This window comes from Rhinolophus sinicus, linkage group LG14 (assembly GCF_036562045.2).
Source record: "Rhinolophus sinicus isolate RSC01 linkage group LG14, ASM3656204v1, whole genome shotgun sequence".
Lineage (NCBI taxonomy): Eukaryota > Metazoa > Chordata > Mammalia > Chiroptera > Rhinolophidae > Rhinolophus > Rhinolophus sinicus.
The window spans coordinates 47,322,291-47,339,201 of record NC_133763.1 but is presented as its reverse complement, the minus strand read 5'-3'; positions in this window follow the sequence as shown (position 1 = coordinate 47,339,201).

Sequence of the window (16,911 nt, the reverse complement as noted above, 5' to 3'; positions counted from 1 at the left end):
CCCTTTAACCTTGTCTTACGTCCTCTTTCACATCAGTCATCTCCAGGAGTTTCAGTATGGCTGCCATGAGTGAAAATTAAGTCACAAAAACAGAACCGTAGCTATGCTATCTCTTTTCTACCTAGCCTCAAAAAAATTCTTCTTTCCCCATGAAGCTGCCTCTGAGTGGTCCTATGCACCAGCATTTTACTCTCCGCTTTCATGTGTACATGCAGTTTGCACAAAATCACATGCTGTTTTGTCTATTGTCCTTCACTGCTGTGCAGTTGGACTCCCTTGAAGGTGATGACAAAATAAGGATGGGGTCTCAGGCAGCCCTTAGAAGTTTGCTCTTAACAGATGGCTCAGTTGGTTGGAGCGCGTCCTCTCAACCACAAGGTTGCCGGTTGGACTCCCGCAAGGGATGGTGGGCTGTGCCCCCTGCAACTAGCAACAGCAACTGGACCTGGAGCTGAGCTGCACCCTCCACAACCAAGACTGAAAGGACAACAACTTGACTTGGAAAAAAAGCCTGGAAGTACACACTGTTCCCCAATAAAGTCCTGTTCCCCTTCCCCAATAAAATATTTAAAAAAAAAAAAAAAAGTGGGATCAAGCAGATACTCCCAGCAAGTCTTGCTTACTGACGGTGTCTGTGGGCCAAAGCGGTTCAGTCACAGCCTAGAAGAAAGCACCTGGGTCTCCTGAAAGGCATGGCTCCCCCAGATAATGATATGCCTGTGTTTTCTCAAATCATAACTTGCCCTTCAGCATTATTTTATCTCTTAAATTCAAACCGAATTGCCTGGCTAAGAAGTATTTTTAGCATTTTCAATTATAAGGTCTCTTACCCAAACCTCTAAACAATACTTCAAGTAAGAACTTTATGGCCACGTTGGTCCCATATCCTTCTTTAGAACAAGACAAAAGTGGTGCTCAGTTAAGCTAGCCTGCGAGAGGTTCATGGCACACTGAGACCACGTCCTTTCTCTTTGCCTTCCATATTTGCAGTTACCAAACTTTTTTTTTTTTTGATAAGCAATCAGTACCATTATAAGGAGAATTATTTAGATTTTGACAGATAAAATTCCAGGGGCTTATGGCTTTTACGACTTTGTTGAGATGGATCAGGTAGCCATTTATGACTCCAGTGGTGGGTCCAGGTCTCATACCTAGGGTGTGAGACTAGAAGTGTGACGGGATGACAGCATAAAGATAGCAGTGTCTATTGAGAGGCAGTAGGTGCCCCCAGACGAAGCGCAGGGACAGCCTGCTAAATGAGATCCATGAGGAAAATCACTATTGTCCTCAGCTCCTCTCAGCTTTCCTTTTATCCACTTTTTCCCATTTGACCTAATCCACCCAAATCTAGGCCCTGAGTACTCTCAGTCTTTCCACCATTCTTTCCATCAAACTCCACCCACCTACCCACCCCACACCCAGCCAAGAAAAAAATGCTCTGTGGCATCCAGCTACACATACGAAGGTAATTAATTGACAGCCATCCCATGGAAGCAAATCCTTACTTCATTGAAATGAAGTTATAAGGAAAACTATCAAAGAAAAATATCAACCTAGTGAGAGATACTTGGATCATCAAAGTATAGACCAGTGATGGTCAGTGAGGGAGACCAAAATAGAAGAAAAAATGAGAAGCAAAGAATGAATGATTCGAAGGGGCTTATCAGTTCAATAACTAAACCCTTGTAAGAATGTGCACTGGTGAATGTTAGGGAGAATATTATCATTCTCCCTTAATGTCATGAACAGTTAGACACAATCAGGATAGAGATACATGTGTCAGTAAAATGCGTGGCTCCATTTAATTCCTCTCCCACCTCACCCAATTATGAGCCAGAGTATTCTACTTACGTATGTTCAGGGTCAGGTTTGAGCATACTCTGAACAGAGTTCCTGCTGTGGGCAAAAAAAACATAGGGAGTCCCTGCCACCATAATATCTGCCTCATTTGTAACTATGACCGTTACAGAGACAGCTCAGAGAAAGCAGTTATGACATTGCCTGGCTGTAATAATTTGCTAGGACTGCCATAACGAAATAGCCTTGTTTGGTTGGCTTAAACAACAGAAAGTTATGTTCTCACAGTTCTGGGGCTGGACATCCAAGACCAAAGTGTCAGCAGTTTTGGTTTCTCCTGAGGCCTCACTGCTTGCCTTGCAGACGGCCACCTTCTTGCTGTGTCCTCACGTGGCCTTTCCTCTGTGCACATGCATCCTTGGTAGCCCTCTTCTTACGAGGACACCAGCCACATTGGATTAGGGCCCCCCCACATTACTCCACCTAACCTTAATCACCTCTTTAATGGCTCTGTCTCCAAATACAGTCACATTCTGAGGTATCCCGGAGGTTAGGCCTGCAACATATGACTTTGGGGGAACACGATTCAGTCCATAACACGGGCATACATGAAGGAACTAATAAAAATTAGCTATTATTAAGTCCATGTGTTGGGCAGAGCAAATGCATATCAAGGCAACCAGACAGAAAAGATGAACAACTTTGCTTTTTTGTCCCACCAATTTGACCAAAATTGTTTAACGTTTCAACAGTTGGGGCAGCACTGAAAGCCTTGTCCAAACAGCGACTGCTTCAAAACAGGTCAGAGGACACTTGAAAACTAGAGCACAGTGGCTCAGCGGGTGGATGCTGTCACGGGAACTGAACTGGCTAATGGCCTCCCCAAACTGCAGGTTCCTATTTTAAATGTTACAAAAGACCATAGAGCATGAAAAGATGAAAAAATGCAGCCACTGTGAGTCCAATCTTCAAAGGAGGAGAACTGAGTGATAGGGGCAGCTGGGCCCGATGTGACTAAACTAAATTGCCAAGTACTAAGCTGCCTCTGGGCTAAAGGTAGGTTATTATCTGTTCTGTCCTGGGGCTTTCAGGATAGAAAATAGCTTTTTCCTTTTTTCTCTGCTTCTCACTAAAATCCTTTTGCCGTCCTTGAAGACTGAAAACATCTATGTGTTGGCCAAAGTCATGCAAAAGGGACACGGACAAGCACATTCACCCCTAGTGCTAAGATAACGTCAACATAAAAGAGAGCTTATTTGGGGAGAAACTTCCGAGCAGACCTGAAGAAGGGGCAGGGCAAGCCCCTGAGCTCCTGTTAAGAGTCGTGCGGTGAGGACAGGCAGAGCTGCCCTGGACTCATTCGGGCCAAGCGTCTGGGTAGGGCGTGATCACCGGCCCCCAGTACAGTAGGAGTGACCCTTCCCCACAGGAATGCTGTGTATATGCTGTGTATTTGTAGGAAAAGAAGAGCAGGGAGCTGGGAGGCTGTGAAAGCCTCCCGTTGAGGAAATGGCCTTGTTAGAAAGAGGATCTCCCAAAGCTCAGGAGCTGGTATTAGGTTATTCTCCCCTCGAGGATTCCAGGGCCCTTCAGATGTGCATCTCAAGGGAAAGGAATCATCACACTACGACCTACCAGCCATCGTAGGGAGGGCAGAGCTGCATACAAATGTCATCGCACTATCGGTGGGTTGAAATGGCAGCACAGAGGGTGACCGTTTCTTTAAGGGTTTTCACGTGGGTAAGACCACACTGACCAGCTCCCTGCCGGGGTGGAAGGCAGACACCTGCAAGAGTCTGTTCCGATCTGCATTAGGGCCCAAGTTGTGATTCAAAAACACCAACCAACCCCTCCCCACTACCACAGGTCTCTGGAGTTACACTGCCAAAAAGGGCTGCAAAAGTGGCTCTCTAAGTTCTTTTTTGTCATTTGAAGACTACACGGTCTCTTATACCCGGAGCACAGAAAGGTTCTCAGGCCACTAAATGATCGAACCCTTCCCTTTGACTTTCCTCTCTGCTTCAGGTATGCAGTTGCTCCCTAGGCAAATGGTGGTCCAGAATCCTATCGTGAACAGTATTAAAACAGTCGAAATGTCTCAAACACGTATTATGGAGCAGATGTAATTTACACCCAAGGAAGAGGGACACTTTCACTGAAAGAACGCACACATTTTTTGTAGTTATCACAACAACAAAAATCTGATGATGATAATGATGAATTATTATTATTATTTATGTCCAGCTTTCATCACTCTCTCCTGATCCAGACATGTTCCCACCTACTGACCAGGCAGCACCTCCACCCAAAGTTACCTCACTCTAAACTCGTCCAAAACAAACTCATTTTTATGAGTTGCAATCTCTACTTAAGTCATCCAAGCTCTCGGGGTCATCTTTGACCCCTAACATGTCCTAATCAATTGGTCATCGATTCTCATCAGTTCTACTGCCAAAATGCCTCCATAATCTATCCACTCCTCTTCATCCTTATTGTTCCTGCCTTAATTCAGCATCTTCTCTCAAGAGAACAATTGCCCAGCCTCGACACTCATCTTCCTGCCTCCAGTTTCCTTTTGATTTTTGATTTTTGATCCAAGAACCACCCCTTTGAGGCAATATAAATTTGAGCTCTTCTGAACACAGTAGTTTGCTTCAGTAAGGGAGAAGCAAGAACTCACCGAGCCCGATTCACAACAGAGGAGTGACAAAGTTGAGAAACAGAGGACCAAGTCTTTCCCAGTCTGTGTGGCATGGTGCTATCGTTTGAGCGAATGATTCTGACAGAGTTTTATGCATGTTTTTGAGAGGAAATGGGAAGATGTTCTTGATGGGAAAACAGAAGGAAAATGGCTATTCAACTAGTGGGTTAAATTAACCAAGAACCTCTTAGGACTCAAGATAGGTGACCCTTAGCTTTCCTTAACTGAAAAAGAACTTGGGTACGTAATACTCTAAACATAACAAACAACTTTTTTGACTCGAGAGAAAAACGTTTCTCCTAAACCCACCAGCCTAATAATGATTACCATGTCTGTACGTGCCTTCCCAGTCTTTAGCCACGGCACACACGTGTCATATAGCTGCAATCATAGCCTTTGGTTGGGTAACTACCTAAAGATTTACTAAGTTAGAAAAACAATTGACCTTACCTCATCTCATGCATTTCACCTGAGGGTTTTCAGTCTGGAGGACTTTCTTCGTTAGACAGTGGTTCCTGCTGGTGAACGGTGACGCTGCGGCCTGAGTGGTACCTGCACAATTTAAATAAAGGAAAGGTGTGAAATCGGGTAAGGGGCTGTACATTTTAAATTGGTGGAACCCAGATATGGGGAAAATGCCTAAAGTCTAGAAAATGAAAAAGAGACCCCCTTCCCTTCATAGCACCTTCTGATTTTTATTAGCAGGATCCTTAAAATGCGGTTAATAATACCATGTTTCCCCGAAAATAAGACCTACCCCGAAAATAAGCCCCAGTTAAGACCATCAGCCAGACGGACGCATTTAGTACATTATGACGATGTTCCAGAAGAAGATGACATGACTGTATTTGAATAAATGTAGATTGCTGTACATGAAAAAAATAAGACATCCCCTGAACATAAGCCCTAAATGCGTCTTTTGGAGCAAAAATTAATATAAGACTCAGTCTTATTTTCGGGGAAATACCGTATAAGACCCGGTTTTATTTGGGGGGAACACGGTATCTACTTCACAGGGCTTTTGTGAGGAATAAATTATGTGAAATTGCATTGTAAACTATTAAAAAATGATACAATTGTTAAGGAAAAACTATTAGTATCACTCATGAATTTGTATTGCTCACTAAACGCCACACTCCTGAATAACGACACTCTTGCTTCCTCTCTTTCTATCTCCCACTCCACTCCCCAGAATGCTCTAATACAGAGGCAAAAACAGAGCTTTGTTGGAACTGAGAGAAACAACCAACCAACCAATTTTTCCTGGGATTGTCAGGGACAGTTCATCAAGAATTTTACAGGGCTAATAATAGCGATCTGGGACTTACTTTTAATATTTATAAAAGTCTATCCTGAAATTATACTGTTATCAGCAATAAAGCTTTCCAAGCTAAATAAAACATCAAGGTTTTTTTTTTCCTTTTAAATGGAATTACGTAAAACAAATACGCATCTCATAGAAAAACGTATTGTTGCTTTATTTCATAAATATTGTGTGAGGCCCTGTGGTGACCACAGAGGACAATAAAGATGAACAACTCATAATCCTTGCCTTTGAGGAACTCATAGTCCAGTGAAGATAGACCAGTTTAATGTGCAAGTATATTATATGGCAAGGGCAAGAATAAGAACAATCACAATAAAAGGAATATATGCAGGATTCTTAACTTAGAGTTGAGTGGGGCTGGGTGTTCATGGAGGGCTTCCTGGAGGAAGTGAAACCTTAAAAGACTTCTAGGAGTTGTCCAGGCAAAGGCTGTGCATGAAGGAAGAAGGGGAAGCCAGACGATATATCCAGGCAGAGGGAGCAATATATGCAAAAGGTCAAAGGTGAGAGAAAACATGCTACCAAGAAATTGTGGTTCAATAGGGGGTACATGAGTGGGTAGAAATAGGCTGTGGAGAACAATGGCATTTTACCCCAACTTTAATTTTGCAAATATTCACACCTAGAAAACACAGCAAAAATAGAGCAGTAAATATCTATATATTCTTCATCTCAATAATGGCAAGGAGAGAGAATATTAATTAATTGATCAGTCAATTAACTTGGCAAAATGTTAACAATTGGTGGTAGAGATTTCTAACTCTCTTCAGATGCTCCCTCTTCCCAACCTGTAGTAAAATCTTTCTATGTCTTTCCTCCTCTCCATCCTTGAGAAACTTGGAGACTAATTGGTTGTAAAAACATGCTGGTGTTATGTGCACACTCTAGAAATATCTAGTCCAGATAAACCAGAGTTTCTCAACCTATTTTTTCATGACCAACCCCCTAAGGAACATTTTCAGACCTTTTTTTTCTATTTGTCTCCCTCAGGAAACTTTAATATACTGATATACTGTGTATCAGGTTTGTACTGTACACACACACACACACACACACACCCTATAAAGAGTAAGATTTTTTTCACACCCAAGACTAAATGTTTGCCCGTAACAGGCACTATCACTCCCACTGAGAATGCATGAGAAGATAAACAGATCTAACACAAAACTGAAATAAATCAGATTGAAACAGAATGAACTCTTATTCCAATTTAATTTTAGAAGCAACATTAATATACTAACCAATTATACAAATGTAAAGTGAGATAAATTCTAAGATCTCTAACACAAATGTTTAACTCCTAACGTTTTGCTTCAGCTAAGAATGCTTTGTTTCTAAGAAAACCCTTTTATTGTGAGCCACTTGGCCACAGATACCGCATGTTTCCACGCTCCGGAGAACCTAGCGCAGTGAGGACCTAGTCAGTCAGTTGTCACCTGGTCCTGACGAAATGCACCAAATAACGTTAAGTTTCCGTTGGGTAGGGGGAGGCAATCCCAAGTAGTTTAGGGGCAGCAAAGATGGGGCAAACCAAGACAGGCAAGACCTGGAGAAGGAGAATGTTCCTTGCAGGAGGCAGTGAAACTTAGGCAGGTGCTGAAATGAGCAGTTTGTACTGAAGATAAACTCTCCTGATAATACTGTTTTACCACGATCTACAGCAGTGTTACCTGTAGAAATGTAATGTGAGCAGTTTGTGTAATTTTAATGTAGACGCCACATTAAAAAAATAAAAAGGAACAAGTGAAAATAATTTTAATCATAGATGTTATTTTTATTTAATGGATTATCACTTATATAAATAAACTGCGGTCCATCTATACATGGGAATATTATTCAGTGCTAAAAAGCAATGAGCTATCGAGCCCCCAAAAGATATGGAGGACCCTTAAATGCATATTACTAAGTGAAAGAAGCCAGTCTCCAAAGGCTACCTACTGTATGATTCCAACTCTATGACGTTCTAGAAAGGGTGAGACCTTGGACAGTAAAAAGATCAGGGGCTACCAAGGGTTTGGGGAGGAAGAAATGAATAGGTGAAGCGCCGGGGATTTTCAGGGCAGTAAAACCACTGTTTGACACCATGCTGTAATGCATTAGACATTAGTCCAAGTGCATGGAATGTGCAAGACCAAGGGTGAACCCTAATGTAAAGTACGGACTTTGCGTGATACTTATGTGTCCATGTTGGCTCACTGATGGTAACAGACGCCACTCCCTGGAGCAGGATATTGATGGTGGGAGAGGCTGTGCAGTGTGGAGAGAGGAGACAGGTGAGAATTCTACAATTTCTGCTCAGTTGTACTGTGAATCAAAAACTACTCAGAATAATCAAGTCTATGTGTTAAAATATATATATTTGTAACATATATGATATCAATATGCAATCAATAGAAAACATTATTAATGAGATATTTTACAGTCATTTTTCATAATAAATCTTTGAAAACCAGCATACATTTTACACGTACACCATTTCTAATTCGGATTGACCACATTTCAAGTGCTCAAAAGCCACATATGGCTGGTGGCTCCCAGAGAGGACAGCACCAGGCTAGAGCAGAGGCAGCACCAAGCCACCCTGGACATATATTTGAGAAAAACGTGTTTTCTGCGCAAGCAAACGCAGCTTCCAGACAAGTGCTTGACTCTCCTTTCCACCCCGGCCGCTGCCTCTCGGCTCCTCTCGTACAGGTAGATACTCAGTCCCACGCTTCCTGCAAGCCCCTCCCTAGCCCAGCCCCCCACATGGTATCACTCCAAAGATTCTCTTGATGGGACACTGTCTAAAACAGAGGCCTGGAACACTGGCGAACAGAAGGGATTTATCACAGCAGAGTTCCCTGAAAACACCATGTACTCCTCACTAATAACAGGAGACAAAGCTTTGAGGTTCTGCACACTGTGCGGAAAAAAAAATGAATTTATTAAAATGCAGTGCAGATTTAAATGCTACCTAGAAAATAGGTACTTAGGAAAAAGACAGTTGGTGTCAATAGAGAAATAAATCATTAGGCTTGCCTCAGTTGGTGAGATAATTTATATTTCCTTGCCACTGGCAACGTTGTTTATTTATAATATATTTCCTAGCAACAATCCTGGAACTAATGCATAGACTTCTCTACATGCCATGATATAGTATAATCTATTCATGCTCTAAATGCTGTTACCAAGCTGTGGGTGCACTTTAGCTCAGACAAGTTAGCTGTCATTTGAATCAGAAAAGGCTCTACGTTGAATCATAGTCTGCCTTTTATATTCATCATTTCCAGGTTCTAGCACTCAGAGAAGTGAGGGGAAAAGAAGGCATTAATTTGCTTACCATTTCCAACAGCTCTTCCAAAAGAAGGGAAAGGAAAAAATAGAAAGTGGACTGACTATAGCAAAAAAAACCACAAAAAACAGTCCCACAGAATCTTACAAAGAAAACAGCACGACATAAAGCAGAATGCATACATGTAAGTTTCATTTATAGTCAGAAAAATCATTATTAAATGCTTAACTCTCATCTGAGTCCTCTTTGAAATAAAGGAGAAAATTAAAAACTAAAATAAATAAAATTTGTATTAACTGTACATGGCATTTTAAAAATTAAGATATCTACATGAAAAGTCAAAATATTTTCCATCATTAATTTAAACCTTTCAAATAAGTATTTTAATATAATCCTGGTATAATTTAATAAAATGACATATCTAGGATTCAGTTTAAAATACCCCAACAAAGAAAAAATGATACTAAAGGTAAAAGTTATGTAAATACATGAAACAAAAATGACAGAATGCTGCTAACTGGTGAAGCTGGGTGATGGGTACTTGGGGGTTCATTACACTTTTCTCTCCACGTGTGTATGGCTTCTATCTAAAGTTTTCCAAAAAAAAAAAGTTCAAAAATTGTTGGTGGCAAGTTGTAAAATATATGGGTATCCTCAACAAAAAAATTGACTGGCTTTTCCTGACTCAGAGCGTGGCATGGCAAATTTACTATTTACTTACACTATTTTAAATTGTTCTCATTTTTTTATCAAACATTATTCATCTCAATGAAAAAATATGTATATACACACATATATATGTACACACACACACACACACACACACTAGTGTTATGATAAGTGAGAGCACTTAACACTTCCTGATACTGGGTATTGCATTCAGCTCTGCACCTTATTAGTTGTGGGTCCTGAGGCAAGTTACTTCTGAGCCTTTCTACGTAAGGATAACATTTAAATCACAGTGCCTGGCACAATACAGGTATCCATGTAGCGCTGGGTTAAATGATATTTAATACGTGGGGAGAGCCAGGGTGATTGTGGAGGTAGGCCCACCCTACTATGTTATGTTAGGGGCCATGAACAAGAGAACCAGAGGCATCCAGTCCAGGGTCCGCTCTCCCTCCAAATGGAAGGGCCTCTCACCAAAGGTTCCCCACCAAACTTGACCGGGCTCCACCACCCCCAACAGCTACCGTTTGACCACTGAGCCCTAGGTGTGCACACACTTATTCTGTCTACACCCGGAGAAGAGCCTGCAGGCCCTGGCAGGGGGCTTCGGGCTATTTGTCAGGAAGTTCAAGCGTCCCTGGCAACTAGAACCTAGTCTGGAATGTGTGTGTGTTGGGGAGTGGGTTGAGGGTGGGGGGAGATGTACTCTTAGAATTCCTTAGCCCCCAGGAAAGAATGTGACAGGAAAAGGGCCAGGGGAGGTCCTTTCAAAGCCAAGGGCGCAGGGCAGGAGACCCAAGGGCCTGGACTAGAAGCAGGACTTCTTAGAGACAGCGTGTTATGTGAAAACCGCTGGAGTAGGAGGCAGAAGCATGGATTCTTGCCCCAGTTCTGCCAGTAACTTCCAGTGCAACCTTAGACCCAAGGCTTAACCTGGCTGTGTCTCAATTTTCTCATACAACCATTTAACAAATATTTACTGCGCTCCAATTATGGGCCAGGCATACATACTGTGACTACAGAGAGAATTCAACAGACAGTCGTTCTTGCCCTCAGAGACTTACAAGCCGTGAAGCTGTCTGGGGCAAGCATACTCCAGACAAAGGGTCTCTTCCAAGTCAAAATCTTCATGATTGATCTTGCAGGGTGACATGTTCATTAAATATAAATACCGGAAGAATCCTAAGGGGACAAAAATAGAATATGTAAATTGCAATGCAATATTATAAAAAGTGCAAAATGCCTTTTATGATCCATTCTCTAGCCAGACGGCATGAGCGCTGCAAACTGCTGCTCTAATTTTAATCATGAGAATTATCACCACAGGCAGCACAAAACCTCATCTCTAATGGTGCCATTTTCTTTATATTATTGCCCATTTTATTTATGTATATTTTCTATGGAAGATAAAATTTATATAAAAGACCGTGTAACCCCAAAGCACTTATCCACATTAATTTTTAAAAATAAATACATGAATATGTCAGGTGCTTCTTAAAACATTTATCTCAAAAAAGGTTAATAATGAGCTTTATTACTTGATAAACATACAAAAAGGAATTCACAGAAAGGGGTGAAAAGAGTGTACAGTAAGTGTAAATAGTCTAATAGCTTATATTTATGCCAAACCAATTAGGGTTGGGAGCAGCTTCCTGCCTACATCAGCTGCAGGGTGTCTGGGGTCCTGGCAGTGCATTTGGTCAGACAATTAGGAGTCTAGTGAGAAGAGCTAGAGGATCCTGGGTAAGATGATGGAGAAGTTTCTTCAGAAAGGGTAGGTAATAATGGACCTTACATCTTGTTTCATGCCAGTCCGACCTAAAAGCAGTTACACAAGGAGAGCTCCAAAGTTTGGGTCATTCTAGCCATTTCATCCTACATCTCAAAGCTGAAGAGTCGCCCAGTTGTCACAAAATATCAGTTAGAAGGGACTATTTATACTTGTGAGACCTCACAGTTAGAATCATCTCAGGGTAGTGAGGTTTCAGATAAAAATCAAAGCATCCCTATTGTAATGTGACCAACTTCTCCCTCTCTGTCTCAGTTCAAAAAAAAAAATAGAACAGGAACGTGCACTGTTCAAACTTTACCAGTAACATAGCTTTTTATTACAGCTACTTCCACTAGATGGCACTAAAGCCTGTGTTTTAGGAATCAGACTCAAAATCTGAAGGCAAACATCTATCTGAAATGAACAATACATTTCTCTGGTCATGTGTCTGGTCCTTAGGACCCATTTCTTAGAAATTTAACATACCTCTTGATTTATTCACTCATCAAACATTTATTAAACTATGCCACATTTCAGACACCGTGCCCAGGGTTAGAGATCCAGACATACAACGTGGTTTCTTGTCCTTAACACGTTGCGTACAGCGGGGTTTAAATCCCTCATAAAAATCCACTCAGAAAAAACGAAGATTCTTGTGATCCGTTCGCAACGCGTTAAGAGTTGTCAGGGTAGGAGGGGAGGGGTGCTGGGAGGGCAGGGGGCAGACTCAGACAAGCAAGTATAAAATGAAATGCAGAATGGTAAAGACTCAATAGCGGTCATCACAGAGTGCCATCGGTACCACACACAGGGGCACCTAATGAAGACTTGGGTCGGTGGAGTGATGCCTGCACACTGAGCTTTGAAGATGGGTAGAGACTAATTAGGCAAAAGAGAGAGGGGCTGGGATGTCCTAAGCAAAGTGAATGTCTTATACAATCGTAAGAGAGGCTGAAGGTCAAAGTGCACCGGGTCAGGGTGGGGCAGTACAAGAAATGAGGTTGGCAGGGTTGGCAGAGGCAGAGTCAAGGCAAGCCCCTACAAAAGATAATTACTATGAGAACAAGGATTTGTGCTTGTTCTACACAATGACATATCCTGGCACAGGGCTAGAAGTCCCTGCCCTCATGGAACCTACTATTCTAGTGGGGAGCAAGCCAGGAAGACATTTGGGGAAACATATTCCAGGAGCTTAAAGGATATTTGATGGATAAATGAAGGTACTACCGTGTTTCCCCAAAAATGAGTCCTAGCCGGACAATCAGCTCTAATGCGTCTTTTGAAGCAAAAATTAATATAAGACCCAGTCTTATTTTACTGTAAGACCGGGTCTAATATAATATAATATAATAATAATATAATATAATATAATATAATATAATATAATATAATATATAATACCAGGTCTTATCTAATCTAATCTAATACCCGGTCTTATATAAGACCCGGTCATATCATATCATATCATATATCATATCATATCATATCATATCATATCGTATCATAATATAATATAATATTATAATATAATACCAGGTCTTATATTAAGTTTTGCTCCAAAAGATGCATTAGAGCTGATTGTCCAACTAGGTCTTATTTTCAGGGAAACACGGTAAGAACCCACTGAAGATCACAACCAAATTGGAATTTCAGAAAGATTTCTAACAGGATTATAGAGAATGGATTGGACATTGAGACGTTCATTAGCAATGCAAACAAAGTATAAGAACTTGAGCAAAAGCAGGAATAGCGTGGATGGAAGAGAGGGAGTAAATTCAGGGATACGATGTGGGTAATAACAGTAAAAGCAGCTCCCATATAAAAAAAGCAGATGTTTTGTATACATCACCTCCAAATCCTACAACAACCAAGAAGGACGAAGAGGTTTTTTAAAGAAGTAGTGCCCTGCAGGGAGAAAAGAAAGGAGTGGTTAGAGAGGCAGGAAGTGGAAGAAAAATCAAGAAGAGTGTTATGGCAACCAAGGGAGAATCAAGTTTTAAGAAGAAACTTGTCAATGGCAAAACTATAGCAAATTCTGTTAGATTGTAACTGAAAAGCATCCACCGGATTTAGCAAGTAGGAAGTTATTAGAGACTTTGGCAAAAGCAATTTCAGAAGAATTGGCCACAGCAAAAGCCAAATTGTTCTGTTTGGGAGTGAAATGTGAGGGGAATTGGAGAATCAAGTGCAGACTATTCTTTTTAAGGGGTGGACAAACCAAGAGCTAGAGAAGAGCATAGGATAGGAGAGACTTCAGCGTGGGTGTGAGCTAAAAGAAAGATCCACCAGACAGGAAAGGATGAAGACAGAGGAAGAGGCAGGTGAGGCTGGGCTTCAGAGCATAGATCTTGGGAGACACGATACTCCTGCCTTTGAAATTAGGAAGGACGGTGAGTGGAGTAATGCTGAGAGATAAATCGGACATAGCTCTCTGGTTCACTTTCTATATATTGCGTCAGTCCCTGATGGTGTAGATTAAGCACAATGTCCAATCCAGACATTTTCCTTCGTTTCCTATTTCCTTCCTAGCCTCCTTGCTGTTGGTCCTTTTCCTGCCTTGGGCTGCAGGAGTGGGTTGAAATTCTCCAGACACCTTGATGGACGTGATCATTTTCATCAGTCCTGTTCCTCTGATCCCATGACTTCTGTACCGCCTCCCTGCAACTATTTGCTGCCTGGGGTCCGCGGGAAGACGAAGGGGCATGTGAAGCATGGACTAAAACCCTGAACTATTTCTGGGAAAGGAGAATCTCTAATCCTCTCCCGTCGTCTCACCCCGTATCACTTACGGTCCCCCTTCCTTCAAAGGCATGATACACAAAACCCTGGGTTGCATGTACTCTTGATGTTCTCCTTTATTTGAAATCATCATTCCCTGCCTCATCGATAATGTCTTTATTAGATGTCTACTGTGTCAGCGCTGGGTTAGTTGCCAAGGATGTCTCATCTTAACAGAGAAATAAAGAATATACATGTGTGTGTGCACGAGTGCGTATGTGTAAATACATTTACACATGCACACATGTATACATACATAGTAAAAACACTTACTACCACAATGGAACACAAACTGAAAAATGAAAAGTGTAGGCAAAAGAGCTATTGGCACTCAAATCTGGAGCCTGGAAGGAGCAGGGAAAGTTTCAAGGAGGTAGTGTGAAGCAGGCCTGACATAAAAAGACAGGTAGGTTTACATAATAAAGGTGAACGAATTCTGCAGACAAAATTGGCAAAGACTAAGAAATGTGGTTGGCAATATTTAGGGAATAATTAAAAGGCCAGTTTTATGGACCTATTAAGAAATCCAGATTTTATCCTATAGCGTCAGGGAGCTTACTGAAGCTTTTAGAATGAAGACTGACTTGTACCATGTTTTTACAATTAATTTGAAGAGATTGAAAAAACAGGGAGGGCAGGGATCATTCAGACATTACTGTAATACTGGAGGTGAGGCTGATAAAGACCTGGTATCATCCTAAAATTCTACACAGTGAGGTGTTGGCAGCAGGGATGGAAAGAAATCGGTACCTGCCTAGATATGGAAAAAGAGAAAGGAGGCCAGGAACACTATAAGGTTTCAGGCTGGAGGGGGGGAGGAAATCCTTGAGAGAATAAAATTCAGAGAGCACAAAACGTAGTGAGCGAAAAAGTTCAACAGTTTCAGATACATGGGGCTTAAAGTGATGGGAACACATTTATAATAGATGGTTGTGCCCAAAGCTCAGGGGATTGGTCAATACTGAAAGTGCGGACCTGGAAATCGTCTGCATAAAAGGAAATGGAGAGAGAAAAGGGATAAGTGGAGGAAGGGGAACGAGTGAGGAAAGAGAGTGTGTGAGGCAGCCCAAGAGATTAGAAATTAGATGGCCAGGAGAATAGAGAATTTCAGAAGTCAAGAAGGAAGCACGTTTTCAGGAAGAAGAAGTACGTAAGAATCATAAATACTAAAGAGTGTACTGGGAAAAGGCTAGTGACCACATCACTTGTGATCTACAAAAAGTTTCCATAGGAAAAAGGAGTCAAAAGTTAGTTTATTTGGGGGAGGAAACAAATGGGTGGTGATGGTGATAGTGGGAACGATGAAACCTCTAGAGAGCGAGACTACTCTTTAGAGCATGTAGTGCTGAGAGTCACACAAGGAATTTGCCCCCTTTAGGACTCGATCATAATTCTTGGCAGAACAACATACTAGGAAAGGACTGATTGAAAATGTAAAAGCAGCAAGGTTTTGAGGAGGCCGGAAAGGTTGGGATTAAAGAGCAATGGTCTTGAGGTAAGGTTAACCTTGGAACAGAAGAAAGGCAGTCAGGAGAGGGATGAGAGGAGATGTAATGAATCAGATTTTTCAGTAGAAAGTGAGGGAGTTTTCCAGATAGCCTTGCTTTTCTCACTCAGTTAAAGGCGGAGATGCTTTATCTCAAAACACATTAAAAAAAAAAAGCCTACTGAGATGCTTAAGAAACTGGGAGGGGAAAGGGTAGAGGTTCTCAGATGTTACCTAAGCCTGGCCACCGGACTTCCTTGGGGCGATCCTCATGGAATTGGTAAGATTAAATGAGATAATGCACGTGTAAATTATAAAGCACTTTTTAAACAAGAGAAGCCTGGAACGGCTACCATGGGAAATGTGAGAACATGAATAAGAGATGAAACAAAGCACCAGGGACAGTTGCGATCAAGTGCAGAGCAAGAATATATAGCAAGCCCAAGTCTGCACCGCTTTTGTGACTTGCTCCAGCACCTGGAGTGGAGAAAGCAGGTTCTGCATCAGGGCCCATGTGCAGAGAACCAGCTGAAGAAATCGAGGTAAGGACTATTGTAAGACCTTTGCAGGCATCCTTACTTTTGGAAACCCCGTGTCATTTTTATATAAAAGTGGCATTTTGACTCATTGGCATCTATATTTTGGAAATGGCTAAACATGTCCGTGTCTTTTGGAAATGGCTAAACATGTTTGTAACTAGTTTTGAAATACTGGAGTCGACAAGTTTTGGTTTTGTTTGTTTTTTCCCCCCAGATTTTCTTATTTTTTAAAGCTTAGGCTGGTAGGCACCGGGCCTATGGTATGAAATGGGTAAGGACGACATCGATGAAACAGCTGTTCGTTGGGTGCAAATCACGTAGGGAAGGTCAGGAACGAAGCAAACGGTGAGAAAAGCGTACTAGACAGGCGTCAGCAGCTGCAGATGATGAGAACAGCGGAGGGCAAGGGGCTAAGTGCTACCATTTCTGAAATGTTGGCTCCCAGGCCGAACCCGGAGGCTCCGGGTAAACACACTTTAAAAAGAAGACAGACATGACACAGGGGGCCCAATATGTTCCCTCTTTGGCATCTTCCACTACCCCATTGTGACCAGTCACGGGACCCTCCT